Below are 19,488 nucleotides of genomic sequence, written 5' to 3'. Positions count from 1 at the left end.
AGTGGGCATAGAGGGAACCTACCTCGACATAACAAAAGCCATATAGGACAAACCCATAGCAAATATCATTCTCAATGGTGAAAAACTGAAAGCACTTCCTCTTAGATCAGGAATGAGACAAGGATGTCCACTCTCACCACTATTATTCAACATAAATTTGGAAGTCCTAGCCATGCCAATCAGAGAAGAAAAAGAAATAAAAGGAATACAAATGGAAAAAGAAGAAGTAAAACTGTCACTGTTTGCAGATGACACGATACTATACACAGAGGATCCTAAAGATGCCACCAGAAAACTACTATAGCTAATCAATGAATTTGGTAAAGTTGCAGGATACAAAATTAATGCCCAGAAATCTCTTGCATTCCTATACACTAATGATGAAAAATCTGAAAGAGAAATTATTGAAACACTCCCATTTACCATTGCAACAAAAAGAATAAAATACCTAGGAATAAACCTACCTAGGGAGACAAAATGCCTGTGTGCAGAAAACTATAAGACACTGATGAAAGAAATTAAAGATGATACCAACAGATGGAGAGATATTCTTGGATTGAAAGAATCTATATTGTGAAAATGACTACACTACCCAAAGCAATCTACAGATTCAATGCAATCCCTATCAAATTACCAATGGCATTTTTTATGGAACTAGAACAAATCATCTTAAAATTTGTATGGAGACACAAAAGACCCCAAATAGCCAAAGCAGTCTTGAGGGAAAAATACAGAGCTGGAGGAATCAGACTCCCTGTGTTCAGACTATACTACAAAGCTACAGCAATCAAGACAATATGGTACTGGCACAAAAACAGAAATATAGATCAATGGAACAAGATAGAAAGCCCAGAGATAAACCCACGCACCTATGGTCAACTAATCTATGACAAAGGAGGCAAAGATATACAATAGAAAAAAGACAGTCTCTTCAACAAGTGATGCTGGGAAAACTGGACAGCTACATGTCAAAGAATGAAATTAGAACACTCCCTAACGCCATACACAAAAATAAACTCAAAATGGATTTGAGACCTAAATGTAAGCCTGGACACGATAAAACTCTTAGAGGAAAATATCGGAAGAACACTCTTTGACATAAATCACAGCAAGATCTTTTTTGATCCATCTCCTAGAGTAATGGAAATAAAAACAAAAATAAACAAATGGGACCTAATGAAACTTCAAAGCTTTTGCACGGCAAAGGAAACCATAAACAAGACGAATTGACAAGCCTCAGAATGGGAGAAAATATTTGAAAACGAATCAACGGACAAAGGATTAATCTCCAAAATATATAAACGGCTCATGCAGCTCAATATTAAAGAAACAAACAACCCAATCCAAAAATGGGCAGAAGACCTAAATAGACATTTCTCCAAAGAAGACATACAGATGGCCAAGAAGCACATGAAAAGCTGCTCAACATCTAATTTTTAGAGCAATTCAAATCAAAACTACAATGAGATATCACCTCACACCTGTTAGAATGGGTATCATCAGAATGTCTATAAACATGAAATGCTGGAGAGGGTGTCGAGAAAAGGGAACCCTCTTGCACAGTTGGTGGGAATGTAAATTGATACAGCCACTATGGAGAATAGTATGGAGGTTCCTTAAAAATCTAAAAATAGGATTACCATATGATCCAGCTATCCCACTACTAGGCATATACCCAGAGACAACCATAATTCAAAAAGACACATGCACTCCAATGTTCATTGCAGCACTATTTACAATAGCCAGGTCATGGAAGCAACCTAAATGCCCATCGACAGATGAATGGATATAGAAGTGGTGGTACATATATACAATGGAATATTACTCCACCATAAAAAGGAACGAAATTGAGTCATTTGTTGAGACATGGATGGACCTGGAGACTGTCTTACAGAGTGAAGTAAGTCAGAAGGAGAAAAACAAATATCACATATTAATGCATGTATGTTTAATCTAGAAAAATGGTACAGTTGAACCAGTTTGCAGGGCAGAAGTTGAGACACAGATGTAGAGAACAAATGTATGGACACCAAGGGGGGAAAATCGCAGTGGGGTGGGGATGGTGGTGTGCTGAACTGGGCAATTGGGATTGACATGTATACACTGATGTGTATAAAATTGATAACTAATAAGAACCTGCAGTATAAAAAAACAAAGAAACAAAAAAGAAACAACTAATACTAAACTTTCTATGGGTTATTTGTATTAAAATATGTTAATATAAATGTTTCAGACATTACATGAAATTTCTATAAATCTTATATGTTCTGGTATAATGTTATAATTCTAGTTATTACTTTAAAATGTTTATCTCAGAAATAACTAAATTTCCTTGTCAATTGCATTATTATGAACTTTCACCAAATCTTTAACTGTGGTCATTTTTAAGTCTTTTGTCATTTACAGACAGTTCTGGGTGTACTCTGATGCTTTTGCAAAAATGTTCCTATAAAACGGTTTTATCTTCAAGGAATCCATGGAAAAGACTGTGACAAGTACAGGTTTCTGGTAACTGACTATACTGCTGGACTGAATGAATAGCATTTTAAGAACTCTAATGGAAAACTGATGAATTCATAAAAATGCTAACAAAAGATCAAGATGAAAAAAAATTAATTAAATGGGACTGAGTGAACTGATGAGGATGATTATAACTTTTGTGACTTTCTGTTTGAATAAAAAAAAATCCCACAAGGACTCAGAGGCAAAAACTATACAAATCAATTGTCACTGCAAAGTAAAGGAGCTGTTACAATGGAGGATTACTGGACTGAATGTCAATATTATGACATAGTATGAGTGTGTTTCGTGTTTGGTAATTGCAATCATTGTAGCTTTTGTTGTGGTCATCCATTTACAATGCTTGGTGTCAGTTTATTTATCTCTTGCAAAAATAAAATACAGTGTGGGGGGGGAAAGAAAAGGGTTTGGATGAAAATACTCTGTAAAACTTCTCAGATGGACAACATGGTTGAGTGCCAAGATCATATAAAGGGTGTGGCTTTACCACCTAATTATTCCTGATAGATGCCATTAAATCAAGAGAGCTCTCTGGAAATAGAGACACAGTCGTGGAGAACAAACGTATGGATACCAAGGGGGTAAGTGTGGGGGGTGGGATGAACTAGGAGATTGGGATTGACACTATGTATGAAATAGATAACTAATGAGAACCTACTGTATAGCACAGGGAATTCTACTCAGTGCTCTGTGGTGACCTAAATGAGCAGGAAATCCAAAAAAGAGGGGATATATGTACACATATAGCTGATTCACTTTGTTGTACAGTATAAACTAACACAATATTGTAAAGCAACTATACTCCAATAAAAATTTTAAAATATATATTAATAATAATAAAGTTACAATAGAGGAAAATTCAAATACATATTGCATCAATTTTTGAAATAAATATTTTAGTCTTCACTGAATCCTTTTAAAACATCATTTGTTTTTAAAACATCTGGTAAATGCAGTCAAGTATCCTGTAGATTTTATATAATTACATATATTGGATAAATTGAAATGGGAAAGTTTGGTTCAGTGTGCTATTTTTCCTCTCAAAATGTGACTATAAATTATGGCTATAGTGTAATAATTAATTATCAATTAACATATCAAAGCTTTCCAGCTTGTCTGTCTGTTGTTCAGAATTTCTCATTACCTGACTTGCTCTCCCTTAATCACAGGTCTGTACACCTTGGATGCACGTTTACCAGTCAGTCCTTGCTGGAGGAGCTCTGATTTAGCTTCAGCTAGTGAGAAGAACGTGAGTAGGATTTTGAAAGTTGAATGGAAGCCAAAGCTCTTACTTACTCATTTTCTGCCCACAGCACAGCTGGCCTTCAGCACACCTGGATTGTGCAATATCTCAAAAATGTAACTGTACTTGGAGGTCATCCAGGTAGACTTATAAGAAGAGATTTGGCCACAGACACATGGAGAGGGAAGACCGTGTCAAAGGAGAAGGAGACGGCCATCTACAATCAAGGAAAGAAACCTCAGAAGACACCTACCCTGCCAAAACCTTGATTCTGGACCTTTAGCCTTCAGAATGATGAGAAAATAAATTTCTGTCATTTAAGCCATCCAGTGTGTGGCACTTAGTTATGGCAGCCCTAGCAAACTAATTCAGTCTTCAGCTGAATAATACTATTTTGGGTATGAAAATATGTGTGATGATATGATGTTAAACTTCATTCTTAGAAAATTCTCATAAAATTTATCTAAGGATAATTCTATAGGTAGGGAAAGAAAAGATCGTAATATATATGTAAACCACCCAAGGTCGACTAGTTTGGCAGAAATAACATTCATTTAAATTTAAATTATACAAAATGTATTTTAAGGTCCTATTATATCACTGTAAGTTTGTATGAAGAATATATCCATGTAGACAAGTTTACATATATGTCAATATATGTATAATATAAATTACCATATCAGCATTCATGAAATACAGGGACAAGACATAAACCTACAGTTTAAAATTAGCTAACCACATTAGAGAACTGGAAAAAGGAATGAACAGAAGCCTAACTGAGAGCTTCTCTACAATTGCAAAGATTTAATGTGAAGGGTCATAGCAACCTTTGCTCTTTATTTCATGATGCAAAAATGTGCAATGCTGTCCTCCAATATATCATTTGGTACTACACTAAGGAGAGACTATCAAAAATACAATGTTCTAACTATGTCTGTTCTTGTAAAGAAAAATCAGAGAACGTGATCTTTGTAAGGTATGGGATTCTATCAGCACTGTGATTTCTGAGATACGAATATATCTTTAAGACAAGATAGATAATCTAGGAAATCCATCAAATAAGAAAGAGTGAAAAATAGCTAAGATTTTGGCACAACTCAAAATAAAAGTATTGCTGCTAGATTTCTTATTCACAAATTATAGTTGGTCTTCCCTTTGTGACTGCAATTTAAATATTATTTTTGGAATAAGTGCTATGTTTTCATGATTCAAAAAGAAAAGTATAGAAAGGTATGCCAAGCCTCTCTCCCATCCCTCTACCACCTGACCCTTGTCCCCACCTCCATGGGAAGTTCTGAGTTTCTAGCTCTCTTTCCATAGTTTCTCTATACACAAATGAACAGATATACATACAGAATGCTTAATATACATAAGAGAGCATGTTATAGACTTTTCAAGATAGTTAGTTCTCAGTACATAATAATCTCCCTTTTTATATATCTAATATATACAATATTTAATCAATGAACTATTTCTGGACATGTGTACTTTCTCTATTATCAATAAAGCTTCAGTGAATAACTTTTTATAACTGTCATTTTTAGAGTAGTTAAGAATATCTGTAGATTAAATTCCAAAAGATAAAACTGCTGAATATATAAATACATATATCATTTTGTTTTAAACACAATGAACTCCTATAACAGCATAATTGGGTTCAAAAATTCAACTATATAAACTATAATGTTGTGTTTTTACAAGTTAACGAAAACCAATATTTTTCATTCAGTCATTCAGTTAGCAACTATAAACAAAAGCAAAAAAAATGTGTTCCCACATAATTGTTTTGTACATGTGGGAAATGGAATAATTACTACAAAAGCATGCACTTATGCTTCAATGTCATAGTCCCACATGACCAACAGACTTTCAATTCCTAACCTCACCCTATTCCTCATGCAGATAATAAGGTCATTTAGTCCACTTCCACTTGAAAACAGAGCCAGTGGGCAACAGCACTATGTTTTATTCCACATAATGTCCTAGATGTTATAGGGGGTAGGTTACTTCATTGTCAAATTGCTGTTTGTTGGGTTGTACAACTTTATTCTTCAACCAGCCACACCTGAGAGTATCTATTTCCCCAGTTTCGCCAACTGAGTTGCAACTACATTTTAACACACTCTTAGTATTGTACCAAAGAGAAGAACAGAGAAGTTGATTAATTTATTTGTACCTAAGTTTTCGTGTAAGAGGTCTTCCTAGAGGTACACCATGATTATCCTTTATTTTAGATCACTGTTGGCCTACATTGCAACTCTCCTCCTTCCCTTTGTAAAGCACTGATTGATGAAGTAATTTTGTGACCTTATACCTCACCAGACACAAGAATTTTCAAAGAGGACAGCTTATATCTCTGCTCCAATGCAGTTAATCTTAAAGTCCCTCAAGTCTTAGGTGTTAGTGATGGCAAAGCCCCATATTAGGTCATCCAGACCATCCCCTGGCAAGGCTCATTTCTGCAGTATTTGATGTTTGCTTTTCTATACTTGGTCCAGTCCTATTCACTTACTTCAACATTTTAAAATTTAAAAGGTACCCTGGGGAATCCCAAAATTTTCTTCTCACAGCATATCAGCAGATTATAAAAACTTGAAAAATGTAAGAACCTTATTTTTCAAAATCTTAAGAGACAAAAATGTTCTGTTTTAAGGAAAGAAGAATGCTTATTTATATTTCTCCTAGAGACTTCAATCTAATATGTTTAATTGGTGAATTTTTTGGTACTCATTGTAATACTTGGTACATGTATTAATTAACATCAGTATTCTGAGAATTACTATGCTTAAAAACCTATCTGAATGGCCCTTTTGATGTCACATGGAGAAAATGGTCAACAGCTAGATATGAACAATGAGGCCACAGCTATTGCACTTAAGGCAGAGCACTGCACTTCCTTAAGAGTGGGCACACAATAGCAGTACCACTCTCAGGGATCACAAACCTACCATTAAGTGGAAGTTGTAACAGAATCAGACTGGATAGAAATTGACTTGGAATCCCTGAGAAAGCTGAAAATCCTGACCACCCAGTTTTTACTAATGCCGATATTATACAAAAGGCACATGTAAATTAAATTGGAATTCAGAGATTCTACATTTATATCTGTAGACTTACAACAATAAAACCTACTTTATTTTTGATTTTAAGTTAATGATCCCATTTAACGATTTAGGACTAGATATGTGAAAAAAACATATATAATATCACTTTAAGATTTCGGCTTCTGATAATGGCCGAGTACTGTGCTGCAGACTAATCCTCTGCCAAGAGTAATTAAAAACACTGAAAAATATACTTTACATTTCTTTGGAAGTATCTGACCACTACTAATGCAGCAGCAATCTGAAGGGCCATGATTGTAGAAACAAAAGGAAAGCTCAGAGAAGTTAGGCTGACATTTTGCGTAACTCTAAACAGTTTTCGTATGCACTTTGGTAAAAATATATATATATGCATTTCTCGAGTTTATACCTAGGATTAGAATGATGTGTCGCAGAGTATTTAGATCTTGTCTTTGGTAAAGAGTGCCAAAGTTTTCAAAAATGGTTATATAAATTTACACTCTCACCAGCAATGTAAGAGAGCTCTGTTTGCTCTATGTTCGGCTAACACTTGGCATTTAGAAACTTTTAGTTATCAAGAGACACCATTCATAGAGTAAATAAAGTCAAACCAAAGAATGGGAGAAGACAGCTGCAATGCATATATGTGACAAAAGAATCACATCCAAAATATATAAGGAATTCCTACAAATCAATAAGAAAAAAAGATAATAGAAAAGTGTACAAAAGACTAGTCACTTCACAAAATAGACCATCCAAATTGATATTTTACATATTAAAATGTGCTCTATTTCATTACCCATCAGAGAAAGGCAAATTAAATGCACAAGATACTTTCACACATCTATCAGAATCCTTAATATTAGAAAAATATAAAAGTTACCAAGCTTTTATCAAAATAGCAAGTATATTTTCAAAATGGGGATATATACATATGAGTATTTTATATATATGTGTGTATGTGTATGTATATATATATATTCTGTAATCCAAATATGGGAAATTTGCTGGCCAAATATGGGACATTTTTGAGCATCAGAAAGGAATATGGACAATAACACATCATATTTTTTTAAATCCATGAATCCATTAAGTGACAGAAATGTTAAGAATGACTTTAATCAAGGATCATCCTGGGGAACAGAACATAATTCCAATGTATCATCTTACATATTACTTAATGAGTTACTTTTACCATTCAAAGAACTGGTAGGTACTACTTTAACCAAGTAATCATACTGAGCATCACCAAAAAATGGAGTAAACTAAGGTTGATGTGATAGAACAGAGTACAGAGCATCACATATGAAAATTCTTTACAAAATCCTTTAATCTGAATCTAATTATTAGGATACAGTTCATCAAGTCCAAAATATACGACTTTTTATAAAAAGAAATCTAACTTTTTAAATGACAAGTTCACGAAAGACATAAAAAGGTAGATCACTGTTCCAAAGTAAAGGAAACCAGGGACATGAAAAACAAATGCAGTGTATCAACTCTGATTACATTTCAGATAGGACATTCTTGGAAAAGTTGCAGAAACTATAGTATAGACTATATTTTAAACCATTATGACTGAATCAATAATAAACATTGACTTAATATTTTTGGTTCTACCAATGCTGTAGTTAGTTATGTAGGAGAATGTGCTTGTTCTTAGGATATAGAGGCTGAAATGTTTGTAAAGAAATGTCATGGTACCTGAAAATTAATTTCAAATGGTTTAGCAGAACAAAAGGATAGATAGAGACAGAGATAGAGAGATAGACAGATGTGGATCAGTAAAGAAAGAAAGCAAATGTGGCAAAATGTTAAAAGTAGACAAGCCTGGTTGAAAGATACATTTCATTGTATTATTCTTTCAAATTTTCTGTAGGTTTGAATTTTTCAAACTAAAAGATGGAGAAGAAATGAGAAAGGAAAAATATTTAGACCAACAGCAACAAAAATCACCTGATAAAATAAATGTTGAAAGAAGTTCTTTGATTAGAAGGAAAATAAATCATATTGGGAAGCACAGAATGAAGAAAGGAATGAGAAAAAACAAAAAGCGTAAATATTTGGTAATTATAATGAATACCATGTAAAACAACAATAGTAATAAGTTGTGGGGTTTGGAATACTAGAGATAATTAAAATACATGAAAAGAAAGACACAAAAGGCAGGAGGTGAAAATGGATTTCAAGTATTCCAAAGTCTTTTCATTGTCCCAGAAAGTAGTAACATCCTTAATTTATATATGTTAAGGATATTTCTTGTTAAGGTAACCACAGAAAGAGTATCTAGAGACTGCAATGCTAAGCTAAATAAAGGGGAAAGAATGAAATAAAAATAATACTTAATCCAAAAAGAAAGGGAAAAAAAAGAGAGAAAAAATTATATAGGCCAGATGGGACAAATAGAAAACTAATAATTACATTGTAGGTTTAAACACAAATATTTTAAATGTAAAGAGACCAAGTCGTCCAAATAAAAGTTAAGATTGTCAGTCTGGATAACATCAGTGTTAGGAAATCCTATATGGAAAACCAAAGCTTAATTTACAGACTTTTCCCATAGTACTCCGAACACCAAAGAGATAGGATGGTTAGAAGAGAGAGTGATCATGTGTCATTTAATATTTCTTATAATAGATTTTGCAATGACATTTTTACAGTTTTATAACTTTCTGGAATAATCAATATGTCTGCTCACATGTCATAAGTTGTAATGAAAAACAGAATGACAATTTATTTTAATCTTTTTTTTGTGAATTTGGAAACTGCACTCATTCCTTTGTAGAAAGTCTGAGGTCTTCAGATAGGAATATAGGGAGATTTTCTTTTTTAAAATATGAGATAAGCAACAGGTTTCATTTGAAATGCTCAATAATTTTCATGCCTTTAGACTAACATTCCAGTTGTATGTAAACAGTACAAAAATGGTAAAGTTTAATAGAATATCCCTTAAAATATATTCTGTTCTTTTAAAATAAATATCACAGATAATTTACAAAGGGGAATTATATACATAAACATTTTTGACATGGAGAGTTTTATGACTATTAGCTAAGTCACAGTCAATCATCTATATATTTGTCACCAGAAAAAAAATCATATATTTTTCATAATATCAATGTTTCCCCTATTAAAAATGTAATAATATTCCAGATGGACTGCTTAAAATTACAGTGGTATTAGAGAAAATATTAGTATTTTTCACTTTAACATCCAAGCATAGAAAATTCTACCTTGTTAATCCAAGACCAAGAACCCAAAACAAATTTAAAGTAGTAAGTCTTTTTGTTTAGTCAATAATCTTTAACCATATTTCCCATTTTCCTCCTATTTCCCTTGATTCCCTTGTGGCAATTCAGTATAAGTTTTATGAGCACCATTCATCTAGAAAATTGCTCTTAAAATAGAATAGAAATAATACAATGAAATTGTTATTGACTACAATTCCTATTTTTTGCTGTTACAGATATATATAAAATTAAGTTTTAAAACTATTGTTATAAACTGTGATCTTTGGGCTATATAATGAAAAATTATTTTGTTTATCTTAAGCCTTTCTCTGTTACCCTAAAATTCATGTTATAAAGTACCTCTTTTATTTCAAACCATTTTTCTTAAAAATTTTAAAACTTTCCATTTAACTCACTGCAGATAAGCAGTCATCAGGAATTAAAATACAAATTTTTGGACTTGCTTTCAAATTAGGCAAGCTATGACCTACTCAGGTACACACGGGTCTACAATGAGTAGAAGTAAAAATTTTTTCGTATAATAATGATAATAATAATAGTGAGTTTTACATAACACTAGGTAATTTTCAGAATGTTTCTCACTATTTTATTTGGTCCTCACAACACCCTTGTGATTTAGAAGAAAAAAAGAAAAAAGACAATTCTTACCATTTTATAGATAAGGAAATACAGCTCCAAAAAGTTTAAGTAAACCCAGTTGGGTGGTTATTGATAGATTAACTAGAAGTATGGCCAATTGTTTATTATCCAACATATATTATGTACCTCCAATGTCCAAGCCACCGCTATACATTGTTTGGAAATATTTTTTATAGCCCCTGTGTTTTGCTGTTGCTAAAAGGAAGAGAAAGGAGGGGACTAGAGATTAGATAGGGATGATAAAACTAAATATTATTAAAGAAAGAATTTCAGAAGAGAAAAAACGCAATTATTTCATCCAAGAATAGCTAGGTCTCCTTGAAGAAATTTTTTAAAAATGGAAATCCAATAAAATTAGAAGGAAGTCCTCTTATGTTTTTGCTACTGGGTCTACTTTGCTGAATTATGAAAAAATATTTGAAAAAACTGAGAGAATTTTGCTACCAATAAAAATATTTTTGTAGATAATCAATTATTATTAATGGGGAATACATAACCAAGTATTTTAAGTGGAATATTAGGTTGGGTCTTTGAGGTAGATATGAAAATTGAAAAGCTGTTACAATAATTTTACATCAAATAAAAAACAGAGTTAAGCAGCACGCTACATAATGTCAAAGAGCCAGCACTTACAAATGACGTTAGAATCAATTTTCTTACCTTCCATTGCTCTGCAAAGTTTTCTGATCTCCCCCTTAGAAGTTTCAAGGTGATGCCTAAAAATTCATTTTGCTCTGTTGCAGATAACATACATAAGCAAGTATTTTTTGTGAGTGTATGGACTTGTATCTAAATATTCAACACCTTTATTACTTTTTGACTCAGAAGTTGCTGATTCCAACTTTCCACATCTCACTTTCTTAATTCCTAGCATCCTTCTTTCAATCCCTTAGTCTTTGCCCTTATAAATTGTATTTAGGTATGACTTAGTTCCTTCCTTATCACGAACCGGAACTTACGCTCCCTCATTCATTATATTTCATAAGGTTTGTTTCCCAATAACCCTCTTCTCTTCTATCACTTCATTTGTACTTCCAAGCCCTAGTTTCCTCCTTTGCTAATTACTTCCAATGTAAAGGGCTCCTATAATGTGATTATTTCAATGAAATATGGAAGTGGTGAAACCAAACTAAAAGGAGCTGAGGGACTATTGCAGAGCTTAGTAGGAGCAACAAATGATTACTGAGCTTAGGAAAGAAAAGATGAAGGAGTAGGGGAAAAACAGGACGGCATACTAAGCATTACCAAAATGTAGCTTCCTTATTTTAGTGCTGTCATAAACTGATATGACAACGTGTCCAACTCGGGGAGTGACTTGGCTAGAGAGAGAAAAATCAGTGTATAGCCAACTGCTGTGAAGAAAGAAAAAAGTGAAGAGATGAAAACATTATAGAGAATGTGACCAAACTGGACCAGTTCTAGGCTGAAAGAAATGGTAGCTTGACACAGGTCTTTTTTTTTTTTTTTTTTTTTTTTCGGTACACGGGCCTCTCACCGTTGGGGCCTCTGCCGTTGCGGAGCACAGGCTCCGGATGCGCAGGCTCAGCGGCCATGGCTCACAGGCCCAGCCGCTCAGCGGCATGTGGGATTCTCCCGGACAGGGGCACAAACCGGTTACCCCTGCATCGGCAGGTGGACTCTCAACCACTGCGCCACAAGGGAAGCCCTAGATCAGATCATTTTTAATGCTCTATTTTCAAGTTCATTTACCTTTGTTTTTTCCGTCCTGCTTTTATGACCATCCCTTAAAAATATTTATTTTAGATAAATATTTTTAATGTATTATAATATATAATATTTAATATAATTAGTATTATATTTTTGTTGTAAATTTTCATTTGGTCTCTTTTCCTATCTCTATATCTCTTCTATTTCCTATCTTTTCATCATTTTGACTGTACTTTTTTTCCTCAACAGTTGTAAGCAAACTTATAATACCAGGTTTAAAGTCTTCATCTAACAATTCCAACTCTGGGTGTATCTTGGAATTGGCCTTTTTGGATTATATTTTCCCTTGATAATGGGGCACGTTTTCCTGGTTCTTTGAATGTCTACTAATTTTGGATTGAGTCCTGGACACTATCAATATTCTATATGGAGAGTGAATTCTGCTATATGTCTCTGAAGAGCATTGATGTTTATATTTTAGCAGGTACATAAGTAAGTTAGTCTCAAATTACAAACTCTTTTCCCCTATGAGTAGCAATTCAAATCTCAGGTCAGGTGTTTTAGCCTATGCTGAAAGCTATATTGAATCATTTCCTTGTATCCATGGTTGTTCAAGAGAGTTGGGCAAAACTTACACACCAAAAATTGGGACTCTCCTTTTCTGATCCTATCCTTCCTGGATTCCACCCTCATTTTCTGGTGGTGACTGCCTCACACTTATTCTATGCAAGCCAAAAAGATAGTATGCTCCTATTAGTGATTTTGACAACCCATGGTACTCTGTGACATAGCCCACCTGCAGTTCAAAGCTCAAAACATGCCATGCTGGTCTCTCCAGCCAAGTTTCAGTCCCCTTCCCTTGTTTCTGTTCATTCTCCAGAGTTTTCAGGAGGCTTTTTAAAAAAATTTTTGTCCAGAATTTATAGTTGTTATCTTCAGAATAATCTGTTAGGACCTTAATATGCCATAATTAAAATGGAATTACCTCTATATTTTTAAAATCAATTCTTCAGTTAATATTACTTTGAATGCCATTTGCATCTCTTAAGTCAGATAAATAATATAGCTAACAATGCCTTAAGTTTAGAAACACAGGACTTCCATAAAACACACTTTAAAAAACATTTTTGAACTAAGGGTGCAACGGTTAGCTTCTAGTATCTCATTTCTTATATAGTACATTAAATATAAAAATAGATCAGGAACTGAAACTACTGATAGTTTGTCAGACAATTCTATCTGAAAAACAAAACAAAAAACACTGAAAAGAAGTTTGGAATACATTTCTACATTAAAATACTGTTTTTCATACAACATATTTCATTCCCTAACATAATAACATAAATAGATAGGTATAGGTATAAAAATCTTATATATAGATAGTCCTTTTAATTCTAATTCACTGATAGTCTTTCAGTATCCTTAATATAATGTTTCAGTCCCATGATACTCTCAGAAAACAATTCAGGAAATTTGTAATATTTCTAATTATCTCTGTGAAATTACCCCCAATTACATTCCATGTGGGTCAATGAAGTTATGCCAAGAAAATATTACTGAGTCTACTGATGTATTCAGTCTTATTATTCAGTCTTATTCAGTCTTATTGTTAAAATGGATTGTCACCAGGAGCCAAGTTCAATTTTGGAAGAGCCAGTTAATGGATTATATAATGTAATGATAGTTGACAGAATCATTCTGATGTAGTGGTAACATAAAAAAGGACATGCTTCATATACAGAAAAATTCAAATGCATGGATAAAAATAAGGATGGGGGTAATATTAAAAATAGCAGCTAATTTATTTCAGTGTTTTTAGGCACTATCAGGCCATCATAGCAACTCTGATAATCTCTTACCAGAAGGCTAACTACCGTCTCACATTTACTGAATTTTTCTTTACTTGGTTTCTCCATCTCATGACCCTAGGCATTACCAAGGTTCTCATTGGTTGTGACTTTGTTTTTCTATTATTACTAGATTCACATAAGCTATATAAATTTCCAGATATCTATCAAAGAGTTATATAATTATTGATACCAATGAGATAACTGTGCCTAAGCATTGTGTCTATATTACATATCATTCTAGATTTATATCTAAAGTTGGGGTATAAGCAGATGTCATGCTAATAAATGATATTTAATCAGGTTAAGTTTCTGTTTTAAACACAGGGTCTTTGTCCAAAAGAAAAAGTAAGAGTGTAAGGAGGGATACATATAGTAAGAAAGAGAGGAAAAAGTCAAACAGGAATTATCCAGTTTAGATAGAAAACAAGAAATAACGGAAACTTCATAAATTAGAGTGCCAGATCTAGGGTTTTACATTTTAGTATCTTGACTGTCTGTTCTTTGTGTGTATGTGTTAAATGAATGCCAAGTGGTATGTCTTATCAAGAAACAACAGTCGTAATGTTATATGTCAGTTATACCTCAGTAAAAAATAAACAATAGTGACTATTGAAAGATCTATGAAAAATAGAAAAATTATATATATTTCATTTATTTTATATTAGCATCAGTTAAGTTTATCTATGTCAATGATGCATCTAATGTCAAAAATTTCAGTTATATATATTATTACATAAGTCATATTAAAATGCATATACTTCACTTATTACCAAAATGTATACTATATTGATACCTATGTAGCATAATCTACAATTGTAACTTTTTACTTTAATATGAACATTGTCAATGTCCGTAATTAATTTGTTGACACTCTTGAGTTTTGGACTTTTTTGTTTGTTTGGTTGGTTGTTTTTGAGAAGTTTTTCATCAGACAGCATTTTTAATCTACTTAAATCTAAGTAATTGTCATTTTTTGTTTTGTTTCCTTTTCAAGGATCCTCTTATAGAATATAAAATAAGTATACTCATTAAAGTTTAAAATATAACTGTCCCTTTTAATCACTGACTTCAAAAATTTTGAAACTATATTATCAAGCCCTACACTAAAAGGGAGAGGCATATCAATCACAGAATATAAGAAACAGTAGAATGCTAACTAATCAAAGTAGAAAGAGTGAACAAAATAGATATTCATCATTTGGTAGCTATCACAGGAGTAGCTGATATACATAAGAATCATTAATGGATGCTAAAGCCAGTGGGTAAAAGTTTATGAGGTACAGCATATTAGAAAATATTGAAATATCACCCCACAAAATATTAGTCAAATACAAAAGGGAAAACAGTGCATTTATATTGGAGAAAAGGGATGGATAGCAACTAGATTAGGTAATAAAAGTTAATATCACAAGTAGTGAGACAGTGACGTCATGTGCCTCATGGTGGGATACACTGAGAAGAGCCCTGTGTCATTTCTGTGATATTCCTGCCAAGAAAGCATGGCCTGAGTCTGTTCGTGAAGAAGCATCAGAGAATCCCACATTGAGAGCATCTGATAGAATGAAATAATTACATTCCTCAAGACTATCAAGGACATGAAAGACAAGGAAAGATTTGGGAACAAATCAAAGATAATTTATGAGCCCTGATAGCTAAGTGCAGCATATGTTTCTGGATAGGATCCTGGGCAAGAAAGGAAAAAGAGATACTGCTGAGACAGTTGGTAAAATTTGAATGATAACATATCAACGTTGATTTCTTGATTGGGAGAACTGTATGAAGATGATGTAGGAGATTTTGTTTGGCAGAGAGAGAGAGAGAACAAATGCAGTACTGTGTTAGTTTGAGACTCTAAAGCATGGTATTACTTTTGCAGAAGAATTTTTTGTACTCAGGAGTTCTTCGTACTTAGAACTTATAAGTTTTTTGTACCATATGGCAAATTGTATGCAAACTTTAAACTATTTCAAAACATAGATAAAAATAAAGAAGGAAATTAAAAATAATAAACAAAAAATAATGAAAAATTCAACCATTCGTTCTGTCCCGTGAGATTTAGAATACGATTACACCATTATTGATCTGGATACTTGGCAAACAGAATATCTTTGAACTTTGTTTCATATTTTTATCTTTCCCATGCAGATGAAAAGGATGTAATTTTTTGCCACATATATAACACCGTTCAGAATTTGGCTCTAGAGCATAGTGATTAGCTGGAAGGCCCACTGGAATTTAAGGAAGAGTCAGGTCATCTCTCTCCCAAGATAGAACTCAGTAAAATGAGGCTGACTGAAGCTCAGTAGCTGAGTTCATTTGTTTATCAAATATTGGCTGACTGATGCCTGACCTCTTGGAACTAGCTGAGTACCCTGGCTGACTGGTTGGCTGAACTCCTGGTCTCTCTTCCCTCAACCCTCCCCACCAACTCCTGCTTCTGCCTTTGCTCGTTTTGCTGGTTGGCTGCCCTTCCTGAGGCTACAGAGATGTTGCCAAAAGATTGAGAGCACCAGTAATGATAATAAAATTGACTCAATACAGGCAGAGATCTCAGATAAAAACAAGAAAAGCTCAAAGTAAAAAAGCATTACTGGACACGGAAATGTGTAGCAGCAAATCATTTTGATTGTTTAAACTAGTTGACCATGTTCCAATTACTATGAAGTAGGACAGCAGTGGCATAATTTCATATATAAGCCTTTTTTGGCCAATGACTTATTGCTTTAAACCTAGTAGTAAATTAACAAACTGTAGTAAGAGTAGAATAGAGAGGTAAGAAAAGATTTAAAATGTAAGAGGTAGTTTGTAGGTCTAGGCACTATGCTAGGCTTTTGAAATAGTCTTAGCCTTATATATCCTTTATATAGTGAGGGGACTAAGGGCCATAAGAAAAGAGCCCATGGGACTTCCCTGGTGGCGCAGTGGTTAAGAATCCACTTGCCAATGCAGGGAACGTGGGTTTGAGCCCTGGTCCAGGAAGATCCCACATGCCGGGGAGCAACTAAGCCTGCGCGCCACAACTACTGAAGCCTGCACACCTAGAGCCCATGCTCCGCAACAAGAGAAGCCACCGCAATGAGAAGCCCATGAACCACAATGAAGAGCAGCCCCCACTTGCCACAACTAGAGAAAGCCCGCACGCAGCAATAAAGACCCAGCACAGCCAAAAATAAATTAATTAGTTAATTTAAAAAAAAAAGGAAAGAGGCCAAATTGTGCTTGGGGTGTGTCAGATTGCACACAGACACACAACTTGGCAAACGGAACTCTCCTGAAAAAAATCTATTTATGATACAGTTCATATTGGACCAATGTGTTGCTACCGATTCTAATCAATCCTAAACACACTGACCTTCCAAGCTGAATGAACAATTAGTTATGCTTTCTACTTCATCCACTTCATGAGATTCTCAATCTTTTTATACAATTCTTAGTTATTCAACATCATATGACTACCCTCATTAATAGTATACATCTATGTGTTTGTGATGGGGGTAAGAATCAGGGTATTCCACATAATAGGTGCCTTATTACCTTGCCTAAATGGATATTTCACATTTTCTTTTCCTTAAACATTTATGTAGTTGCTTATCTGCTGGAAGTACAAGTTATTGTGATAATAAATGACAATGTAATTGATCATCCTTTCCTAACGACATATGCATTTTAATAAGTTTATTGAAAAACTCAAAGAGATTGCAGTTGTTATAAGCATTGTAATCATTCTAAGCGTCTGGGTTCAAATGAATGGCAAAAGAAGTTATTTTCAGACAGGGAGTCGCCTTAAATCAAAATATGTCAGCCATACCAGCTACTTTGAATGAAAAACAATCCAGCCACTTGTTTGGCAAACTGGTTCATCAAGGATGAGAAAGAGAGGTCTCCTGAAGTGGATTGTGAAAATCAGGAAACTTCTTTGAAGTCACAGATTTATGTGTTAAGGTTGTAATACATTTTATATTATATCAACATTAAAATATTCACTCTTTTGTAAAGTTAACACTCTAGAAGATGTAACATAGTTACCCAGTACTTCTCCTAACCTACCACTCACTGTGCCACCAGCTAAGTTCACACTCCACTTTGAGAAGAGGAACTTTCTACAAAAAAGGAGGGTTAAAGTAATTAGGAAATATTTGAAGAGCTAATGTGATTTAGCACTTACTCAATCACATTATCTAAGGGACAACCTTTCTGCTTCTGCATAAACTCTTCCTTTTTACTTATTTATGCTCAGAAGGCCATAAAATTTGAGTGTATGTGTGTGTTATGTATGCAAATGTACCTCTCCCAGTAGTGAATTTGACTTGATCCACCCAATTCCATTTTACACCAAATACTTGACTTTGTCAGACCTAGAGAAAGCTAAATAATTCAGTTTATGTCATGAAACAGAAAAATAATCTGTATCCATCAGTACTGAGGATGTTCTAAATACTAAATGCTCTCAGAATGAAGAATGGTTTACTTCTTCCCCAGTTTTGTAGAAAACTTGCCTTTCTGAATTATTAATAAACACTGGATAAAGGCATTGCTGAATTAAAGAATCATTCAATAGATCTGAGTAGAAGTGTAATACAAATCACAGAAAACAGATCAACCAAAATAGCAAGTTTAGAAAATTAAAACTGCAGGTTTTAGTATCGCTTGCATATATGACTGTACCATACACATACAGCTATTTTCAACAACCAGTTGTAATAACTATTAACATAAGGAACTGAGCCAGGAAAAATAAAGTAATATTTTTTATATAGTCCAAGAATTTGAAAGATACAACATTCCACACAAACCATTTCCAATGATTTCTTAATTGTTGCAAAACAAAAAAAATGTCATTCTTAAGTTGCACAGTGTTCCTAAAGTTATTAGTCAATATTATTCAGTGTAAATCCCTGTAATCATCCTCAAAAAGGGTATGAATATTTTGGATAGCTAATACTTAAAATTGATCAGTGTGGCCAGCTAAAGGGAATAACTTGTGAGAAGGGTGGGAGACCCTCTTTCTACCCTGTTTAGGAAGGCTCTAGTACAGAACTATGTAAATCAATCAAAACTGTGAAAAGATATGGGTAAAATTATCTGATTCACATTGCAATATAAAAATGCTATATGAGAACTATACTGGGTCTAAAATTTCCCTGGTAATTTATAGAGACAGTGATGAGTGGACTGTCTAGAGAAAACTTTGGCTGTGTCCAAATCAGTTTGCAAATGGTCTCAGTAAAGATGAAAGAATGAACACAGTGGCA

The sequence above is a fragment of the Tursiops truncatus genome, chromosome 5 (genome assembly GCF_011762595.2).
Source record: "Tursiops truncatus isolate mTurTru1 chromosome 5, mTurTru1.mat.Y, whole genome shotgun sequence".
NCBI lineage: Eukaryota > Metazoa > Chordata > Mammalia > Artiodactyla > Delphinidae > Tursiops > Tursiops truncatus.
This window is presented reverse-complemented; position numbering follows the sequence as displayed.